This window comes from Hemiscyllium ocellatum, chromosome 20 (genome assembly GCF_020745735.1).
Source record: "Hemiscyllium ocellatum isolate sHemOce1 chromosome 20, sHemOce1.pat.X.cur, whole genome shotgun sequence".
NCBI classification, from domain to species: Eukaryota; Metazoa; Chordata; class Chondrichthyes; order Orectolobiformes; family Hemiscylliidae; genus Hemiscyllium; species Hemiscyllium ocellatum.
Window position 1 is genome coordinate 41101148 of NC_083420.1, and position 19979 is coordinate 41121126.

Below are 19979 nucleotides of genomic sequence, written 5' to 3' on the forward strand. Positions count from 1 at the left end.
TGTCACCGTGTGCTGAGGTACAGCAAAAAGCTTTGTCTTGCTACCAATACAGGCAGGTCACATTGTTAAGTAGCAAATATAAGTAAATAATAGGTAAACAGCGGCAAAAACAAAAACACAGGTACGGGCAATTGTTAAGAGTTTGTGAGTCCATTCTAAGAACAGCAGGGTAGAAACTGTTACAAAACCGGCTGGTGCATGTGTTCAGGCTTCTGTACTTTCTCCCCAATGCTAGAGCCAGGTTGTAGAAATCCCTGAACACTATGGGGCAATTTAAGCAGAGCCAATCCACCCAGACAGCACATCTTTGGAGTGTGAGAGGAAACCCATGCAGACACTGGGAGAACACAGTCACCCAAGGGTGGACTCGAACCCAGGTCCCTGGCACTGTGAGGCATGGAGCCACCATGCCACCCATAGTCCTGAGAATATAGAATTGTACAGCACAGGAACAGGCCCTTCGGCCCAGGATGTTGTGCTGAACATGACGCCAAATTTAACTAATCCTGCCCTTGGTCCATAACCCTCCTTTCCTTGTGTGTTCATGTGGTTGTCTAAAAGTCCCTTGAACACCTCTATCCTTTCTGCCTCCTGGCAGTGCACTCTAGATTCCTTCTACTCTGTGTAAAAAAAAAACTTGCCCCTCACATCTCCTTTGAACTTTCCCCCTCTTGCCTTAAGTGCGTGCCCCCTTGTATAAGACATTTCAACTCTGGGGAAAAAAAGATTCTGACTGTCAACCTTATCGACGCATTCAAAGTTTGTGCGAAGATTTGTAGCTTGGGTGCTTGTTGTAGTGGTTCTGTTCGCCGAACTGGAAGTTTTTGTTGCAAACGTTTCATCCCCTGGCTAGGAGACATCATCAGTGCTGTGGAGCCTCCTGCGAAGCGCTTCTTTGATGTTTCTTCCGGCATTTATAGTGGTCTGTCCTTGCCGCTTCCGGGTGTCAGTTTCAGCTGTCCACTGTAGTGATTGGTATATTGGGTCCAAGTCGATGTGTCTGTTGATGGAATTTGTGGATGAATGCCATGCCTCTAGGAATTCCCTGGCTGTTCTCTGTCTGGCTTGCCCTATGATAGTAGTGTTTTCCCAGTCGAATTCATGTTGCTTGTTGTCTGAGTGTGTGGCTACTAGGGATAGCTGGTCGTGTCGTTTCGTGGCTAGTTGGTGTTCATGTATGCGGATTGTTAGCTGTCTTCCTGTTTGTCCTATATAGTGTTTTGTGCAGTCCTTGCATGGTATTTTATAAACTACATTAGTTTTGCTCATGTTGGGTATTGGCTCCTTTGTTCTAGTAAGTTGTTGTAACAGTTGTTGGACAGCTGAAACTGACACCCAGAAGTGGCAAGGACAGACCACTATAAATGCCGGAAGAAACATCAAAGAAGCGCTTCGCAGGAGGCTCCACAGCACTGATGATGTCTCCTAGCCAGGGGACGAAACGTTTGCAACACAAACTTCCAGTTCGGCGAACAGAACCATTATCGACGCATCTCATAATTTTATGGACTTCGATCAATTCTCCTCTCAGAGAAAACAACTCAAATGTTTCGAGAGTCTCCTTTCAGCTTATACCCTCTAATCCAGGCAGCATCCTGGCAAACCTCTTCTGCACCCTCTCCAAAACCTCCCCATACTTGCTGTAATGTGGTGATCAGAATTGAACTCAATGCTCTAAGTGTGGCCTAACCGAAGTCTTATAAAGTTGCAACATGACATCCTAACCCTTGTACTCAATTCCCCAGCCAATAAAGGCAAGCCATATGCCTTCTTTACCAACCTATCTAATTGTGCAGTCACTTTCAGGGAACTACGGACTTGAACTGCAAAATTCCTTGTCCCTTGGAACCAGGCACATTTAAAACTATATCATCTTTAATAACACCTAAATTATGGCCATCTTTCCCCTTTCCTACAAATGTGGGGAGAACAGACTTCAGATTACCTCTGAACTGAGCCCATGTGCTGTTAGAATCTTCACACCCTTTCTAAATCCACTTGGGCTCTGATTTTCTAAAGTTCCAGTTAAATCACGGCACTTCAAGTGGTGTGGTTTTTATTTCTTCTGTTTAAAGGGATGGGGAGATCAGTGTTACCCCAAAGCACTTCATGGGAACAAAGATCAAATGAACTTTGACATCAAATCACATGAAGAGACAATGGGACAGATGCTGCATGTTTCGTCAAAATGTGATTCATTTTTCTCACACAAACACATTAAAGAAGGGCCCTGGTAGAAACAAAGAGCAAGTCCTGGAATTTAAGGTTTGGATTGCTGAAGACATGATCATCAATGATGGAGCAATGCACCAGAGACTAGAACTAGGAAAGTGCACAGGGTTGCAAGGCTGGAGGATGTAAGAAAGGTGAGTGAGACCATGTAGGGATATGAAGAAAATGGATGGAAATGTTAAAATCGGGATCTTGCTGGAATGGAAGCCAATGTAGATCAGTGAGAACAGTGGAGAAAACCCTACAATGCCCAAGAGATAAAGTCAGAAGTCACATGACACCAGGGTTATAGTCCAACAGGTTTATTTGAAATCACAAGCTGATCCTTCAAGTGAAGTCCACCTCTAAAAGGAGCAGCGCTCCAAAAGTTTGTGATTTCAAATAAACCTACTGGACTATAATCCTGGTGTCATGTGACTTGTCCACCTCAGTGCAACACTGGCACCTCCGCATTATGGCTACCCAAGGGACCGAATAAGATTACAACCCAAGATGTTTCACAAATTCAGATTTCACTACCATCTGGTGAGGAAGCTGCTTGTTGAATATTTTGAGATCATTTGTATGCAAGTCAGCTGCCTGATGTCGAAGAGCCTCCTTCGATAGTAACATGGAAGATACAGGGAGGAGTAGGCCATTTGACTCCTCAGTCTGTCATGCAATGTGATCCTGACCAATTATCACATTTTTTTGAATCCATTTTATGGCATGTGAGTCGATGTGATTATATGGTGAATCCAGTTGAGTTTCTGGTCATTGGTGACCCCCAGGATGTTGTTAAAAATAACACAAAAACCAGGTTATAGTCCAACAGGTTTATTTGGAAGCACTAGCTTTCGAAACATTGCTTCTTCACCTGAAGAAGCAACAGCGCTCCGAAAGCTAGTGCTTCCAAATAAACCTGTTGGACTATAACCCGGTGTTGTGTGATTTTTAACTTTGTCCACCTCAATTCAACATCAGCTCCTCCAAATCATGGCTACCCTAGGATGTTGGTAGTGCAGGATTCACTGATGGAAACACCATTGAATGTCAAGGGACAGTGGTTAGATTGTCTCTTATTGGTGATGGTCATGGCCTAGCATTTGTGTGGTGTGAATGTTACTTGCCACATGTCAGCTAAGCCTGATACTGTCCAGATCTTGTTGCATTTGAACATAGACTGCTTTAGTATCAGATGCTGAACTTTGCGCAGTCATTGGCGAACATCCTCACTTCTGACCTTATGATGGAAGGAAGGTCATTGATGAAGCAGCTGAAGATGGTTGGGTCTAGGACACTAGCTTGAGGAACTTCTGCAGAGATGCCCTGGACCTGAGATGACTGACGCCACGGACCTGAGATGACTGACGCCACAACAATCTTTATATGTGCCAGGTACGGCTCTAACTGTGGGCGGGTTTGCCCCAATACCTGTTGGTTCCAGTTTTGCAAGGGCTCCTTGATGCTGCATTTGGTTGAATGGAGCCTCGATGTCAAGGGCTGTCGCTGTCATTCTCACTTCCCTTTTGGAGAGGCTCAGTATCCTAACCACCCACTCCTCCCCCTCGCTCATATCCTTTGATTACTTTAGCCACAAGAGCCATATCTACCTTTTTGTTGAAAACATATCATATTTGGCCTCAACCACTTTCTATGGTAGTGGATTCCATAGGCTTACTGCTCTCTGGGTGAAAATTTCTCCTCACCTTAGTCCTAAAAGGTTTACCCCTTACCCTTAAACTGTGACCCCCTGGTCCTGGACTCCCCCCACCATCAGGTATATCTGACCTATCTAGACCTGTTAGAATTTTATAAGTTAATATGAGATCTCCCCATATTCTTCTAAGCTCCAGTGAATCCTATCTTAACTGACTCAGTCTCTCCTCATAGATCAGTCCTGTCATCCCAGGAATCAATTTAGTAAACCTTTGCTGCACTCCCTCTACAGCAGGTACATCCTTCCTCAGGTAAGGAGATCAAAACTGCACACAATATTCCAGGTGTGGCCTCGCCAATGTCCTGTACAATCGCAGCAAGATATCCTTGTTCCTCTACTCGAATCCTCTCTCTATGAAGGCCGACATACAGTTTGCCTGTCCCACCTGTGTGGTTAGTTTCAGCGACCAGTGCACAAGGACACTCAGGTCTCATTGAACATTCCCCACTCTCAATTTACAGCCATTCAAATAATAATCTGTCTTCCTATTTTTGTGGATAACCTCATATGTTCATCTGTATTAAACTGCACCCTTCATGCATTTGCCCACTCACCGATTCTGTCCAAATCATCTATGCATCCTCTGCCTTGTATAAACACACAAAATTAGCAAATTCAAATCCATGTAAAATCCAGTTGTTCCAACAGGAGACATGTGTTGCTAAAAGAAGCACTCTTAACTGGCACTAAAGCCCCATGAATTGGGAAAAGCAGGTTTCTTAAAATTAAGAAAGATCTGTGCACGTAAATACTTTATTTATTGCTGAAAGTACTTAATGGGATTTTTACTGAAACATGAGGATGAAACCACTAAAATCCACCAGATGACTGTCTTAATTTGCTTTTGTTACGTGATGATATTGAATTGACAGCACTCATGAACAAGACTTAGGGAAGTTTTATTTCAATGTGCACCAGAGTTGAATAACCCACTAGAGAATTATATTTACTCATGTCTCTGACTTAGCAAACAATGTAGGCTGACACACCTGAAACAAGCCTGACAGTCTGCAAAGAGTTTGTATTTGTTAGATGACCTTTTAAACCCAAAGTGAAACTGAAGAGGTTTCTGAAAAGAAATTTCCTGGATATGGCATCGCTAAAGCTAAACTCTGGCTGAGGTTGTTATGGGAATTAAAGCCAAAGATAAAGCTAATTGAGGTAGTGCCTTGTGTAGCTTGATCTCTGCAATGGGATACCATTATGGGATGCAGAGTTTATGTGAGGTGCAACAAAGCTCCCTACAGAAAGGTAGGTTTTCTGTTTTGCAGGTAGAAAGAAAATAGAATAGCAGAAGCTGTTGTGAAACTGTATGTGAGCACTAACGGGGCCTGAATCCTAAAATTGGGGTGAGTGGCTACAGAGCAGTGTGGTGGCTCAGGGATTAGCATTGCTGCCTCACAGCCTCACAGCATCAGGGACTTGGGTTTGATTCCACTTCCGGGAGGCGGTGGGGTGGGACGTTGTCTGTGTGGAGTTTGCATGTTCTCCCTGTGTCTGTATGGGTTTCTGCCAGATGCTCTGGTTTCCTTCCACAATCCAAAGATGTGTGAGATGGTTGGATTGGTCACGTTAAATTGCCCCATAGTGTCCAGGGATGTGTAGGCTAGGTGCATTAGCTGTGGGAAATGCAGTGTTACGGCGTAAGGGGTGGATTTGGGTAGGATGCTTTTTGGAGAGTTGGTGTGGTCTTGAAAGACCGAATGGCCTGTTTCCACACTGCAGGTGTTCTATGGATACACTCAGTAGCTGAGAGTTTGTTTGGAGGAGCAGACTGTAAACTGGGTGCTGTTGGTTGGTCAGTTGAACCTATCTCCATGCTTACCTCCTTTCCCATTGAGTGAGAGATTGGAACTAGGGAGGCACCCAGTTTAAAAATACTGGAGCTCCCATTTGAGAGAAAAAAAGGATTTTTTTTGTGTCTAAGGTACATTTGGTTTGTGGAATTTCCTTCCCCAGAGAGAAATGGAGGTTCAATCATTGAATATTTTTAAGGCTGAGTTCGATTGAGTTTGAACTGATGTGGAAATTAAAAAGTATAAAGGATATACAGGAAAATAGAGTTGAGTCCACAATTGAATTACCCATCTTCTAATTAAATGGCGGAACAGGCTCGAAGATCTGTATGAGTCATGCTTGTTCCCAAGACTCTGAACAGCTACAGCACCAAGATACACACGACCCAAGTGAGAGAGAGTGTGTAGGTTTGAACCTTGTCACTGTTGATGCTATCTTAGGATACAGCTATGGACAAAAGGTCTCTGCGGTTAATATGATTTGAGAACGGAATTGATTTATTGAGAAATATGAATGTTCATAAGTAACAGAGGTAGTTCTAGAGAAGCTTGAAACTACATGCAAGGCCACGTATGTATGAAGGGTTACCGTTTTCTAAACTGTGTCTTTGTTGGTGTTCACTATTAAAAATGAAATTCATCGTATCAAGTGAGATAGTATTGGTTAGTTAATATTTGCTTAGTTTGAGGTTGATTTTGAGTTTGACAATTAGAGTAAATGTTTTATAAAGTGAACCCCTTCCCTCGATGCCTTTCATCAACATCATTTGGAGATTCCTTTCTTTCTTCTATGGGATCCGACCACACCCATTTAATTTCACATCCCTCAAACTGTCTCGGTTCATGAATGAATCTCCTGACCACCACGTAGCTTCCGTTCCTGATCCCCTGACATTGTAATCTCTCTTCCCTTTCCTTGATTACTGGATGCCTTTCTTTCCAAAACTAATGTAGGTCTCTTCAAAAGATCACACATAAGGACATCCTTTCAAATTACACCCCCCCCCCCCCCCCCCACCCACCTGATTTCCACCCCAAACTTCTTTTCCAGGGTCTTCATAGAGTCATTGTCACAGAGATGTACAGCATGGAAACAGACCCTTCGGTCCAACCCGTCCATGCCGACCAGATACCCCAACCCAGCACGCGGCCCATATCCCTCCAAACCCTTCCTATTCATATACCCATTCAAATTTCTCTTAACTGTTGCAATTGTACCAGCCTCCACCAGTTCCTCTGGCAACTCATTCCATACACGTACCACCCTCTGCGTGAAAAAGTTGCCCCTTAGGTCTCTTTTATATCTTTCCCCTCTCATCCTAAACCTATGCCCTCTAGTTCTGGACTCCCCAACCCCAGGGAAAAGACTTTGTCTATTTACCCTATCCATGCCCCTCATAATTTTGTAAACCTCTGTAAGGTCACCCCTCAGCCTTTGACACTCCAGGGAAAACAGCCCCAGCCTGTTCAGCCTCTCCCTGTAGCTCAAATCCTTCAATCCTCGCAACATTCTTGTAAATCTTTTAACCCTTTCAAGTTTCACAACATCTTTCCGATAGGAAGGAGACCAGAATTGCACGCAATATTCCAACAGTGGCCTAACCAATGTCCTGTACAGCATCAACATGACCTCCCAACTCCTGTACTCAATACTCTGACCAATAAAGGAAAGCATACCAAACGCCGCCTTCACGATCTGAGCTAGCTGCAACTCCATTTTCAAGGAGCTATGAACCGGCACTCCAAGGTCTCTTTGTTCAGCAACACTCCCTAGGACCTTATCATTAAGTGTATAAGTCCTACTACAATTTGCTTTTCCAAAAGGCAGCACCTTGCATTTATCTGAATTCAACTCCATCTGCCACTTCTCAGCCCATTGCCCATCTGGTCAAGATCCTGTTGTAATCTGAGGTAACCCTCTTTGCTGTCCACTACACCTCTAATTTTGGTGTCATGCAAACTTATTAACTGTACCTCTTATGCTCGCAAACAAATCATTTATGTAAATGACAAAAAGTAGAGGACCCAACACTGATCCTTGTGACACTCCACTGGTCACAGGCCTCCAGTCTGAAAAACAATCCTCCACCACCACCCTCTGTCTTCTACTTTTGAGCAGTTCTGAATCCAAATGGTTAGTTCTCCCTGTATTCTGTGAGATTTAACCTTTTTAATCAGTCTTCCATGGGGAACCTTGTCGAACGCCTTATTGAAGTCCATATAGATCACCTCTACTGCTCAGCCCTCATCAATCCTCTTTGTTACTTCTTCAAAAAACTCAATCAAGTTTGTGAGACATGATTTCCCACACACAAGATCATGTTGACTATCCCTAATGAGTCCTTGCCTTTCCAAATACACACACATCCTGTCCCTCAGGATTCCCTCTAACAACTTGCCCACCTCCAACGTCAGGCTCACTTGTCTATAGTTCCCTGGCTTGTCCTTATCACCTTTCTTAAACAGTGGCACCATATTAGCCAACCTCCAGTCTTCTGTCACCTTACCTGTGACTATCGAAGATACAATTATCTCAGCAAGAAGCCCAGCAATCACTTCTCTAGCTTCCCACAGAGTTCTAGGGTAAACCTGATCAGGTCCTGGAGATTTATCCACCTTTTCCCATTTCCAGACATCCAGCATTTCCTCCTCTGTAGTATGGACATCTTATAAGGTGTCACCATCTATTTCCCTACAGTCTATATCTTCCATATCCTTTTCCACAGTAAATACTGATGCAAAATACACATTTAGTATCTTCCCCATTTTCTGCGGCTCCACACAAAGGCCGCATTGCTGATCTTTGAGGGGCCCTATCCTCTCCCTAGTTACCCTTTTGTCCTTAATGTATTTGTATAAACTCTTTGGATTCTCCTTAATTCTACTTGCCAAAGCCATCTCATGTCCCCTTTTTGCCCTCCTGATTTCCCTCTTAAATATACTCCTACTGCCTTTATACTCTTCTAAGGATTCACTCGATCTATCCTGTCTATACCTGACATATGCTTCCTTCTTTTTTCTTAACCAAACCCTCAATTTCTTTAGTCATCCAGCATTCCCTATACTTACCAACCTTTCCTTTCACCCTGACAGGAATATACTTTCTCTGGATTCTTGTTATCTCATTTCTGAAGGCTTCCCATTTTCTAGCCGTCCCTTTACCTGTGAACAACTGCCCCCAATCAACTTTTGAAAGTTCTTACCTAATACCATCAAAATTGGCCTTTCTCCAATTTAGAACTTCAACTTTTAGATTTGGTCTATTCTTTTCTATCATTATTTTAAACCTAACAGAATTACGGTCGCTGGCCCCAAAGTGCTCCCCCACTGATACCTCAGTCACCTGCCCTGCCTTATTTCCCAAGATGGGTCAAGTTTTGCACCTTCTCTAGGTACATCCACATACTGAGTCTGAAAATTGCCTTGTACACACTTAATAAATTCTTCTCCATCTAAACCCTCAACACTATGACATTCCCAGTCTATGTTTGGAAAGTTAAAATCCCCTACCATAACCACCCTATTATTCTTACGGATAGCTGAGATCTCCTTACAAGTATGTTTCTAAACTTCCCTCCGACTATTAGGGGATCTATAATACAATCCCAATAAGGTGATCATCCCTTTCTTATTTTTCAGTTCCACCCAAATAACTTCCCTGGATGTATTTCTGGGAACATCCTCCCTCAGCATTTGTCATTTCATAGATCCATGCTCGTCTTTCCTACATGGCCCTTTTGAATGTCTTCCATTAGATTTCTATTCATGCCACAGCAGTGGAACAACTCCACCCAAAATCAGAAGTGACATCCTGTCAGACTGTGGTGTGCATCTCTCTTCATTGTCATCCAGCCTTCGTTCTCTTCTGATACTCCAACAAGGCCTGGCTAATCTGCACCTGAGCACAATTTACTCACTTTTGCTTCATGCTCCTAGATTCCCTTACCCCTCAAAAATCTATGGATCTTTTGATAGTTCCAACAGTTCTGATCTCCATACTACAAAAATAATACAGAGGCTCTTGAGAAGCTGCGTCAATGACTTCCAGAGTTGATACGAGAACCGAATGATTATAAAGAGCAGGAGACGTTCTACAAGGGGCTGAGTTTTGATTTTGCCAGAAATTAGAAGGCTGAGGAGTGACCTAAGACTGGTTTTGAAAATTCTGAAGGGGATGAATAGGGTTTACATAGAGAAGATGTTTCCACCTGATTTGATTTGATTTATTATTGTCAGGTGTACAGTGAAAAGTGTTGTCTTGTGTGCTTTACGGGCAGATCATATTACTGTATAGAAGTACATCAGGTTAAAGAACAGAGTGCAGGATACTATGTTACAGCTGCCAAGAAGGCGCAGAGAGAGACCAACATTAACGTTAAAGAGTTCCATTTCAATAAAAATATCTATAAAAAAAAGAGTTCCATTTAAAAGTCTGATAACCGCGGGAAAGAAATTGTTCTTGAATCTGTTTGTAAGTGTACACAAAGTTTTACATCTTTTATATCTTATAAAAATGAGTGGAAGAGAGTATAACCGGGGCGGGAGGAATCTTTGATTTATGTTGATTGTTTTTCCAAGGCAGTAGGAAGTATCGATGAAGTCAATGGATGGGACGTTGGTTTGTGTGATGGACTGGGCTATGTTCAGACTCTCTCACGCTTCTTTCAGTCTCAGGAAGAGCAGTTGCCATATCACGCTGTGATGAACCCAGATGGTGGTTCTGACCTCCATAATTGCACAGTGCTTTAGGAGGTTAGTTATACCTCATATGAACTAGAAGAAAGTGAGGTCTGCAGGTGCTGGAGATCAGAGTTGAGAGTGTGTTGCTGGAAACGCACAGCCGGTTGGGCAGCATCTGAGGAGCAGGACAATCGATGTTTCGGTCCAGAGCCCTTCATTGGGAATTCCTGATGAAGGGCTCTAGCCCGAAACGTCAATTTTCCTGCTCCTCAGATGCTGCCTAACCTGCTGTGCTTTTCCAGCAACACACTCTCGACTATGGCTCATATCAACACTAGCTTCCGAGTCTGCCGTGATCTCTTATAAATTGCCAACTGGCACAACAGATCCCCGGCAGTTGTCATCTCCCTGGCTCTACACTCATCCCTGGAACATCAGGATAATAAGGATACCTATGTCAGGCCTCTACTTATCGATTACAGCTCCACCTTCAACACAATAATTCAAACCAAAGATATCTCCAAACTTTGAGACCCATGTCTTGACTCCACCCTCTGCAACTGGATTCTTGGCTTCCTGACCCACAGACCACAATCAGTGAGGACAGGCAGCAACACTTCCTCTATGACAATCCCCAACACTGGCATCCTACAAGGCTGCGTACACAGCCCAGTACTGTACTCCCTATATACTCATGACTGTGTGGCTAAGTTTTGTCAGAACTCCATCTAGAAGTGCGTTGACAACACCATCGTTGTAGGCAGGATATCAAACAATGATGAGATGAAGTGTATGGTGTAAGGACAATCTCACTCTCTGTCTCAATGTCAGCAAAACTAAAAAGCTAATCATCGACTTCAGGAATCAAGGAGGAGGACATGTCCCTTTCTACCTCAGTGGAGCTGAGGTGGAGATGGTCGAGAGCATTAAGTTCCAAGATGGATCATCACCAAAAATCTGTTCTGGACCACCCATATTAATGTAATGGTCAAGAAGGCATAATAATGCCTCCTCTTCCTCAGGAGGCTAAGGAAATTTGGCATGTCATGAGGACTCTAATCAACTTCTATAGATACACCATCGAAAGCATTCTACCTGGATGCATCATGACTTGGCACGGCAACTGTTCTGCCCAGGACCATAAGAAACTACAGGGATGTGTGAACACAGCCCAGACCATCATGCAAGCCAACCTTCCGTCCATTGACTCCATCTTTACTTCTCACTGTCTTGGAAAGGCAGCCAACATCATCAAAGACCCCTCCTACTCTGGTTACAATCTCTTCCAACCCCTTTCATCTGGCAGAAGATACAAAAGCTTAAACACATGTGACAACAGGTATAAGAACTGCTTTGTTCTTGTTGTTAGACTTCTGAATGGACCTCTCAAATTTCAAATTTAATGTTGATCTTGCTTTTCTGCACCTCCTTTGCACCTGAAATTTTGTATTCCTTGCTCTATTCCATCACCCTATGATCTTTGTATGGTATGATCTGCCTGTACTGCATACAAAACAAAACCTTTCACTGTACCTAGGTACACCTGACAATAATAAATCAAATCAAATCAGATTGGATGCTTTCTATAGTGCATCTGTAAACATTTGTGAGCGTCTATATGGACATATCAAATTTCCTTAGCCTCCTGAGGAAGTAGAGGCATTGCTGTCTTTCTTGACCATAATGGCAAGTCCACAACTGGGAGATAATTGTGTCAGCATCCACAAAATTCAATAAGGAATTCTTTATCTCGAAAGTGGGAAGCCCACAAACTTGAAACAACTGTGGATTTGTTGGTAATACTCTTGTCCATGAGTCACCAGGATATGATATCACTCCAGGTCTTACGTACAAAGATCAAAGCTGACATTCCAATGCAGTAGTGAGAATGGTCAATGATTCTATCATTGGGTGCACTGTTAAACTGACATGCCACCTGTTTGATCACTGGAAATGAAAACTTTCATGGCACCGTTTTGAAAAAGAGCAGCAGTGATACTAGTGTCCAGGGCAATGTTTATCTCTTAGTCAACATTGTAATAATAACCTGGTCAATGCCACATTGCTGCATATGGGAGCTTACTGTGCTGTTGGCTGTTCTGATTGGCTGTTCTGATTTTTGCATTTCAAACAGTCCTTTGCTTCAAAAAGTACTTCATTGGCTACAGAGTGCTTTTAGATGTCAGATTGTCTCCTAAATGGTATGTACATGCAGGTTTTCCTTTTAAAACAACACGCGGTTAGGACAAAGAAATGAGGCATTTGAGGGGAAACTAGAAAAGCACATGAAGGAAGACTAGAGGGTGAAATGAAATGGGCCAGAGGAAGAAAACTGATGTGGAGGACAATAACTAACACTTGGGCCTAATGATCTGTTTCATTTCTGTTCATTGTATGTAAGTGAACACGTATCCTAAATCTTTTTGGGCAGGGATAATTCCAGTTGGCTTTTACTCCTCTTCATGAATGTGGACATTACTTTTTGCCTAACTTAATTGCCTTTGAACAGGTGGCAGTGAAGCAGTGGCCTTCTTAAACTGCTGCAGTTCATATGGGATGGATACTCCCACAGTGCTGTAAAGAAGGTAGTTCCATAAATCTAATCCAACAACAATGACGGGACAGTGACATTTTTCTGAGTCAGGGAAGTTTGTGACTTGGAGAGGAACTTGCAGGTAATGACGTTTCCCTGTGTCTCCTGACCTTGTCCTTCCAGGTAGGAAAAAATCAGATTTGCAAAGTGTTCTTGAAGGAGCCTGGGCAAACTGCTGTGGTGAATCTTGTACATGCTACACACTGCCATTATCTTTTAAGTAAAACAAAATGCTTAGTCCTAATTGCTGTAGCTCTAATTTTATAATTTGTTCCTTTGTTCTGGATTTTTCCCATTCTGGCCTGTGTACAAAAATCCCTTTTCTTAATTTAATGTGTTCATGGTGACTGACTGCTTTGAGATAACACACTCAATGGGAAGCATTGAGTTAATTGGAGTGAATACACTCCCTTGCAATTTAACCCAATTGACTGTGTCTAAGGTCAAATCTTTGATGCTCCTTGGGACGGGAAGGACTGAAGTTGTAGCTTGCAATGATTCCAGCAGAGGGCACTGTGCGACATATAAATGGGAAAGATCCTCAAAGCAGCATTGAAAAGCTTCTGGAAGGGCAAAGGTTGAATCAGTTTGGAAAAACGCAGGGTGAAAGACACGAAACTGTTGGCTTTCTGTCCACAAGATCCAGAGGAACTCGTCATTCAGCAACAAGTGAAGTAAGCATGTCTATATATTGCTGAAGGTTCATGTAAGAGGGCTGTGTGTGTTTACAGATATGACAAATATATTGCATTGGGCAGGCTGTATGAGAGTAATTTACAAGGGGCCCTGTCATTGAGTGGGATAAGCTATCCATTACTAACAGCACTGCAGGTTTTATAAATACAATGCTGGCAATGCCAGTGTTGCCCTTTAAATGGATTTTCTGTTAAAATTTGGCTTGCCGCTGTCTCCGTCTCTGAAAAAGCATTGATTATATTTTTGCCTGGTGTGCTAAGAAAAGGCATTGCTTAATCGAATCCTGAGACAGTAGTATGAAGTTCTTGTAAAAATGATATTTGGCCGCCTTGGCAGGACAACATTTGCACCAGTGTTTTTCTCCCGACACCAATACCAGGGTACTTTTTCCCAACACCAACACCAGTTAGTTGATGCACACATTTCCTGCCTCCCCTATTTTTGTCTGGTCATTTCTCTCCTTTTGAAATGAACATACTCCATTGTTGGCATGTGGTTTTCCCTGTGACCCCGAATAACCAATGAATTTTGCTTCCTAACCTCAGCTTGTCTCTTCAATTGCTTTTGTTAATGTCAAGTCATCCCTTGACTGCAAGTGACCATTTTGATAAAGGATAGCATTACAGGTGTGCCGAGGGAGGATATTCCCAGAAATACATCCAGGGAAGTTATTTGGATCGAACTGAGAAATAAGAAAGGGATGATCACTTCATTGGGATTGTATTATAGACCCCCTAATAGTCAGAGGGAAACTGAGAGACACTCTTGTCAGGAGATCTCAGCTGTCTGTAAGAATAATAGGGTGGTTATGGTCGGGGATTTTAACTTTCCAAACATAGACTGGGATTGCCATAGTGTTGAGGGTTTAGATGGGGAGGAATTTCTTAAGTGTGTACAAGACAATTTTCTGATTCAGTATGTGGATGTACCTACTAGAGAAGGTGCAAAACTTGACCTACTCTTGGGAAATAAGGCAGTGCAGGTGACTGAGGTGTCAGTGGGGGAGCACTTTGGGGCCAGCGACCATAATTCTATTAGTTTTAAAATAATGATGGAAAAGGATAGACCAGATCTAAAAGTTGAAGTTCTAAATTGGAAAAAGGTCAATTTTGACGGTATTAGGCAAGACCTTTCGAAAGCTGATTGGAGGCAGATTTTTGCAGGTAAAGGGACAGCTGGAAAATGGGAAGACTTCAGAAATGAGATAACGAGAATCCAGAGAAAGTATATTCCTGTCAGGGAAAGAGGGAAGGCTGGTAGGTATAGGGAATGCTGGATGACTAAAGAAATTAAGGGTTTGGTTAAGAAAAAGAACGAAGCGTATGTAAGGATAGATCGAGTGAATCCTTAGAAGAGTATAAAGGAAGTAGGAGGATACTTAAGAGAGAAATCAGGAGGTCAAAAAGGGGACATGAGATAGCTTTGGCAAATAGAATTAAGGAGAATCCAAAGAGTTTTTGCAAATACATTAAGGACAAAAGGGTAACTGGGGAGAGAATAGGGCCCCTCAAAGATCAGCAAGCAGCCTTTGTGTGGAGCCGCAGAAAATGTGAGAGATAGTAAAATGAGTATTTTGCATTAGTATTTACAGTGGAAAAGGATATGGAAGATATAGACTGTAGGGAAATAGATGGTGACATCCTGCAAAATGTCCGTATTACAGAGGAGGAAGTGCTAGATTTCTTGAAACGGGTAAAGGTGGATAAATCCCCAGGAGCTGATCAGAGAAGTGCTAGGGAAGTGATTGCTGGGCCTCTTGCTAAGATATTCGCATCATCAATAGTCACATGTGAGGTGCCGGAAGGCTAACATGGTGCCACTGTTTAAGAAGGGTGGTAAGGACAAGCCAGGGAACTATAGACCAGTGAGCCTGACCTTGGTGGTGGGCAAGTTGTTGGAGGGAATCCTGAGGGACAGGATGTGTGTGTATTTGGAAAGGCAAGGACTCATTAGGGATAGTCAGCATGGCTTTGTGCCTGGGAAATCATGTCTCACAAACTTGATTGAGTTTTTTGAAGAAGTAACAAAGAGGATTGATGAGGGCAGAGTGGTAGACGTGATCTATATGGACTTCAGTAAGGCGTTCGACAAGGTTCCCCATGGGAGACTGATTAGCAAGGTTAGATCTCACAGAATACAAGGAGAACTAGCCATTTGGATACAGAACTGGCTCAAAGGTAGAAGACAGAGGGTGGTGGTGGAGGGTTGTTTTTCAGACTGGAGGCTGTGACCAGTGGAGTGCTACAAGGATCGGTGCTGGGTCCTTTATTTTTTGTCATTTACATAAATGATTTGGATGCGAGCATAAGGGGTACAGTTAGCAAGCATGCAGATGACACCAAAATTGGAGATGCAGTGGACAGCGAAGAGGGTTACCTCCGATTACAACAGGATCAGGACCAGATGGGCCAATAGGCTGCGAAGTGGCAGATGGAGTTTAATTCAGATAAATGCGAGGTGCTGCATTTTGGGAAAACAAATCTTAGCAGGACCTATACACTTAATGGTAAGGTCCTAGGGAGTGTTGCTGAACAAAGAGACCTTGGAGTGCAGGTTCATAGCTCCTTGAAAGTGGAGTCGCAGGTAGGTAGGATAATGAAGAAGGCTTTTGGTATACTTTCCTTTATTGGTCAGAGTATTGAGTACAGGAGTTAGGAAGAGAAAGTGAGGACTGCAGATGCTGGAGATCAGAGCTGAAAATGTGTTGCTGGAAAAGCGCAGCAGGTCAGGCAGCATCCAAGGAGCAGGAGAATAGACGTTTCGGATATGAGCCCTTCTTCAGGAATGAGGAAAGTGTGTCCAGCAGGCTAAGATAAAAGGTAGGGAGGAGGGACTTGGGGGAGGGGCGTTAGAAATGTGACAGGAGTTAGGAGGTCATGTTGAGGCTGTACTGGACATTGGTTGGGCCACTGTTGGAATATTGCATTCAGTTCTGGCCTCCTTCTTATCAGAAAGATGTTGTGAAACTTGAAAGGGTTCAGAAAACATTCACAAGGATGTTGCCAGGGTTGGAGGATTTGAACTATAGGGAGAAGCTGAACAGGCTGGGGCTGTTTTCTCTGGAGTATCGGAGGTTGAGGGGTGACCTTATAGAGGTTTACAAAATTATGGGGGGCATGGATAGGGTAAATAGGCAAGGCACTTTTCCTTTGGGTGGGGGAGTCCAGAACTGAAGGGCATAAGTTTAGGATGAGAGGGGAAAGATAAAAAAGAGACCTAGGGGGCAACTTTTTCACACTGAGGGTGGTATAAATATGGAATGAGCTGCCAGAGGAAGTGGTGGAGGTTGGTACAATTACAACATTTAAGAGGCATTTGGATGGGTATATGAATGGGAAGGGTTAGGAGGGATATGGGTCGGGTGCTGGCAGGTGGGACTAGATTGGGTTGGGATATCTGGTCGGAATGGACGGGTTGGATTGAGGGGTCTGTTTCCATGCTGTATATCTCTATGACTCTATGAGACAATGCTTTATCTAAGACTCTGACAACAATTCTGTACCTGATTATTTCTTCTTTTAATTTGCTTACTAATACTTCTGTACAAGTCTTTACAGGTCATTGATAAATGCATCAATACTTTTCCCTTGTTTTTGGGCACACTTATTAAATAAAGTTTGTTTGACAATGGTTTTGTTTTCCAAAGACTGAATTCAACTTTGATTGCTTTTATTGCTTCCTCATTCTTAGCCTTTTCACTTTCAATCCCTTGTTTGACTAGGACTTTGTGTGTGCACCCACCCCTTGCATACAACGGTATACTGACTGGATCAGTGCTTAAACTTCACAGTGAACCCAAATTTATAAATCTTCAATGTGAATTCAGCTTGCTCCTGCTTGATCCAGTCTTGTGATCTGTTTGAACGTTTTGCCAGATAACAGACATTTCCATGCTTTTTCTTTCATCCACTGCCACCATATATGATGTTTATGCCATTATGTCAATATTTGCAGAATCTTCTGAGGCCAGAAAAGCATCAGGTTTATTTCAGAAACATCTTAATGGAACTTCATCTGAATACTATACTGTAGGTGTAGACTTGATGGGCCGAATGGCCTTTTCTGTGCTTTATGACTCTCTGACAAGGTTGCAAAAGAGAACAAGATCTTGTGATATTATATTTTCCCAATGGTGTATACTATGTGTCATCAGCATATCACATAGTACCCTTCACACTACAAGTACCACACCTTAGAAAGAGTGTATTGACCTCTGAGGGATTACAACATAGATTTATCAGAACAATCAACATTGAATTGCAAGGAGAGATGTTCGAAGCAAGGAGTGTTTTCCTGGAAACCTTGATGGTTAATTCATCAATGTGTTCAAGATATGAAGGGGAACAGATGAAGTAAATTGGTAGAAAATAATTGCACTATTTGCAGAGTCAAGAATGGGGGCATAGTCAAAATATTTGAGTTAGCTTAATAAGGAACAAATTCCGGAACACTCCTACATGTGAGCAGTCTTCTGCAATTGACGCAATATCAATTGGAAAATGTTTACCTGAGGCTAATAGGTTCCTGTTACTCAATTATGTTGAGGGATATGGGCTCAGTCAGATATATGGAGTTTGATTAAAGATCAGACAAAATCATGTCGAATGGGTCAAACCGACTCAGGAGTGGGGCTGGTGAAATGATATTTTCTTGTACCTGTGTTGGCAGCCAGTTTGGTCATTAATGAGACCACATGCAATGCAATGGTGACTAAATGATTTGACTTCAGTAAGATTGTTTGGGGGGTATTTATTGGCCATGAAACCATGGAGAATTTCTGTGCTATTCTTTGAGCTAGTACTATGAGATTTTTTTAACTTGCACCTGAGAGCACAGATGGTATCGCTACCAATTCACTCAACTCCAACAATGCAGCACTCTTTCATTTTTACTGAGTCAGACCAGATTTTGTGTCGGTGTCTGTGCAGTGGGACTTGAACCCGTGACGTCCTGACCTCAAGGTAAGGCTAACACTGACTGTAGGGGTAACCACCACAGAGGGCAGTGTATAGGCCACTGAGTCATCAGTGCAGCTCAACATTTGTACAGTAAAATGCTACTGATTTTATTCATTCAACCATTTACTAAATGCTGTCATCCAAGATTGAGAATCTCATCACTGGTCTTTGATTAGAATGTGATGGGACAAAAACAGAGAGTTTTGATTCTGGAGTTCGAGCCTATGTCACACAGAACATATAACATCAAGCGCAGATCAAGATCTTCACCCCTCAATGAACGAATATAAGCCCATCCCCTATACTAGGAGAAAGTGAGGACTGCAGATGCTGGAGATCAGAGCTGAAAATGTGTTGCTGGAAAAGCGCAGCAGGTCAGGCAGCATCCAAGGAGCAGGAGAATCGACGTTTCGGGCATGAGCCCTTCTTCAGGATTCCTGAAGAAGGGCTTATGCCCGAAACATCGATTCTTCTGCTCCTTGGATGCTGCCTGACCTGCTGTGCTTTTCCAGCATCCCCTATACTATCCCATCACAATCCATATGCTTTTCCAAGGACTGTTTAAATGTCCCTAATGTGGCTGAGTTAACTACATTAGCAGGTAGGGCATTCTATGCCCTTACCACTTGCTGAGTAAAGAACCTGCCTCTGACATCTGTCTTAAATCTATCACCCCTCAATTTGCAACTAAGCCCCCTCATACAAGCCGATGTCATCATCCTAAGAAAAAGACTTTCACTATCTACCCTATCTCATCCTCTGATCATCTTGTATGTCTCTATTAAATCCCCTCTTAGCCTTTTTCTTGCCAATAAGAACAGACCTAAGTCCCTCAGCCTTTCCTCATAAGACCTTCCCTCCAGACCAGGCAACATTCTGGTAAATCTCCTCTGCACCTTTTCTAATGCTACCACATCCTACCTATAATGGGACAAACAGAACTGTGTACAATATTCCGAGTGAGGCCACACTAGCGTTTTGTTCAGTTGCAGCATGACATCATGGCTCCAGAACTCAAGCCCTCTACCAATAAAACCTAACACACAGTATGCCTTCTTAACAGCACTATCAACCTGATTGGCAACTTTCAGGGATCTATGTACATGGACACCAAGTTCCCTCTGCACATTCACACTACCAAGAATCCTTCCATTGACCCAGCACTCTGTCCTCCTGCCACTCTTCCCAAAGTGAATCACCTCACATCTATCCGCACCAAACTCCATCTGCCACCCCTCAGCACAACTCCGCAGCCAATCCAAGTCCCCCTGCAACCCGCAACATTCTTCCACGCCGTCCACCACTCCACCAACCTCAGTGTCATT

General features: G+C 43.0%; 1 protein-coding gene across 3 annotated transcripts in view; it reads left to right on the forward strand.

The window, feature by feature from the left end:
• gaa2 (alpha glucosidase 2) overlaps positions 1-19979 on the forward strand; it is a 77405-nt gene that overhangs the window by 1040 nt on the left and 56386 nt on the right. Inside the window, exon 1 of one of the 3 annotated variants that reach the window (XM_060840783.1) lies at positions 13582-13674. The exons of the other annotated variants lie outside the window; for them this stretch is intronic. The gene's annotated coding sequence lies outside the window, so the exon portion shown is untranslated. Of the gene's footprint in view, positions 1-13581; positions 13675-19979 lie in introns of those variants that run through there. 3 annotated transcript variants of the gene reach the window in all.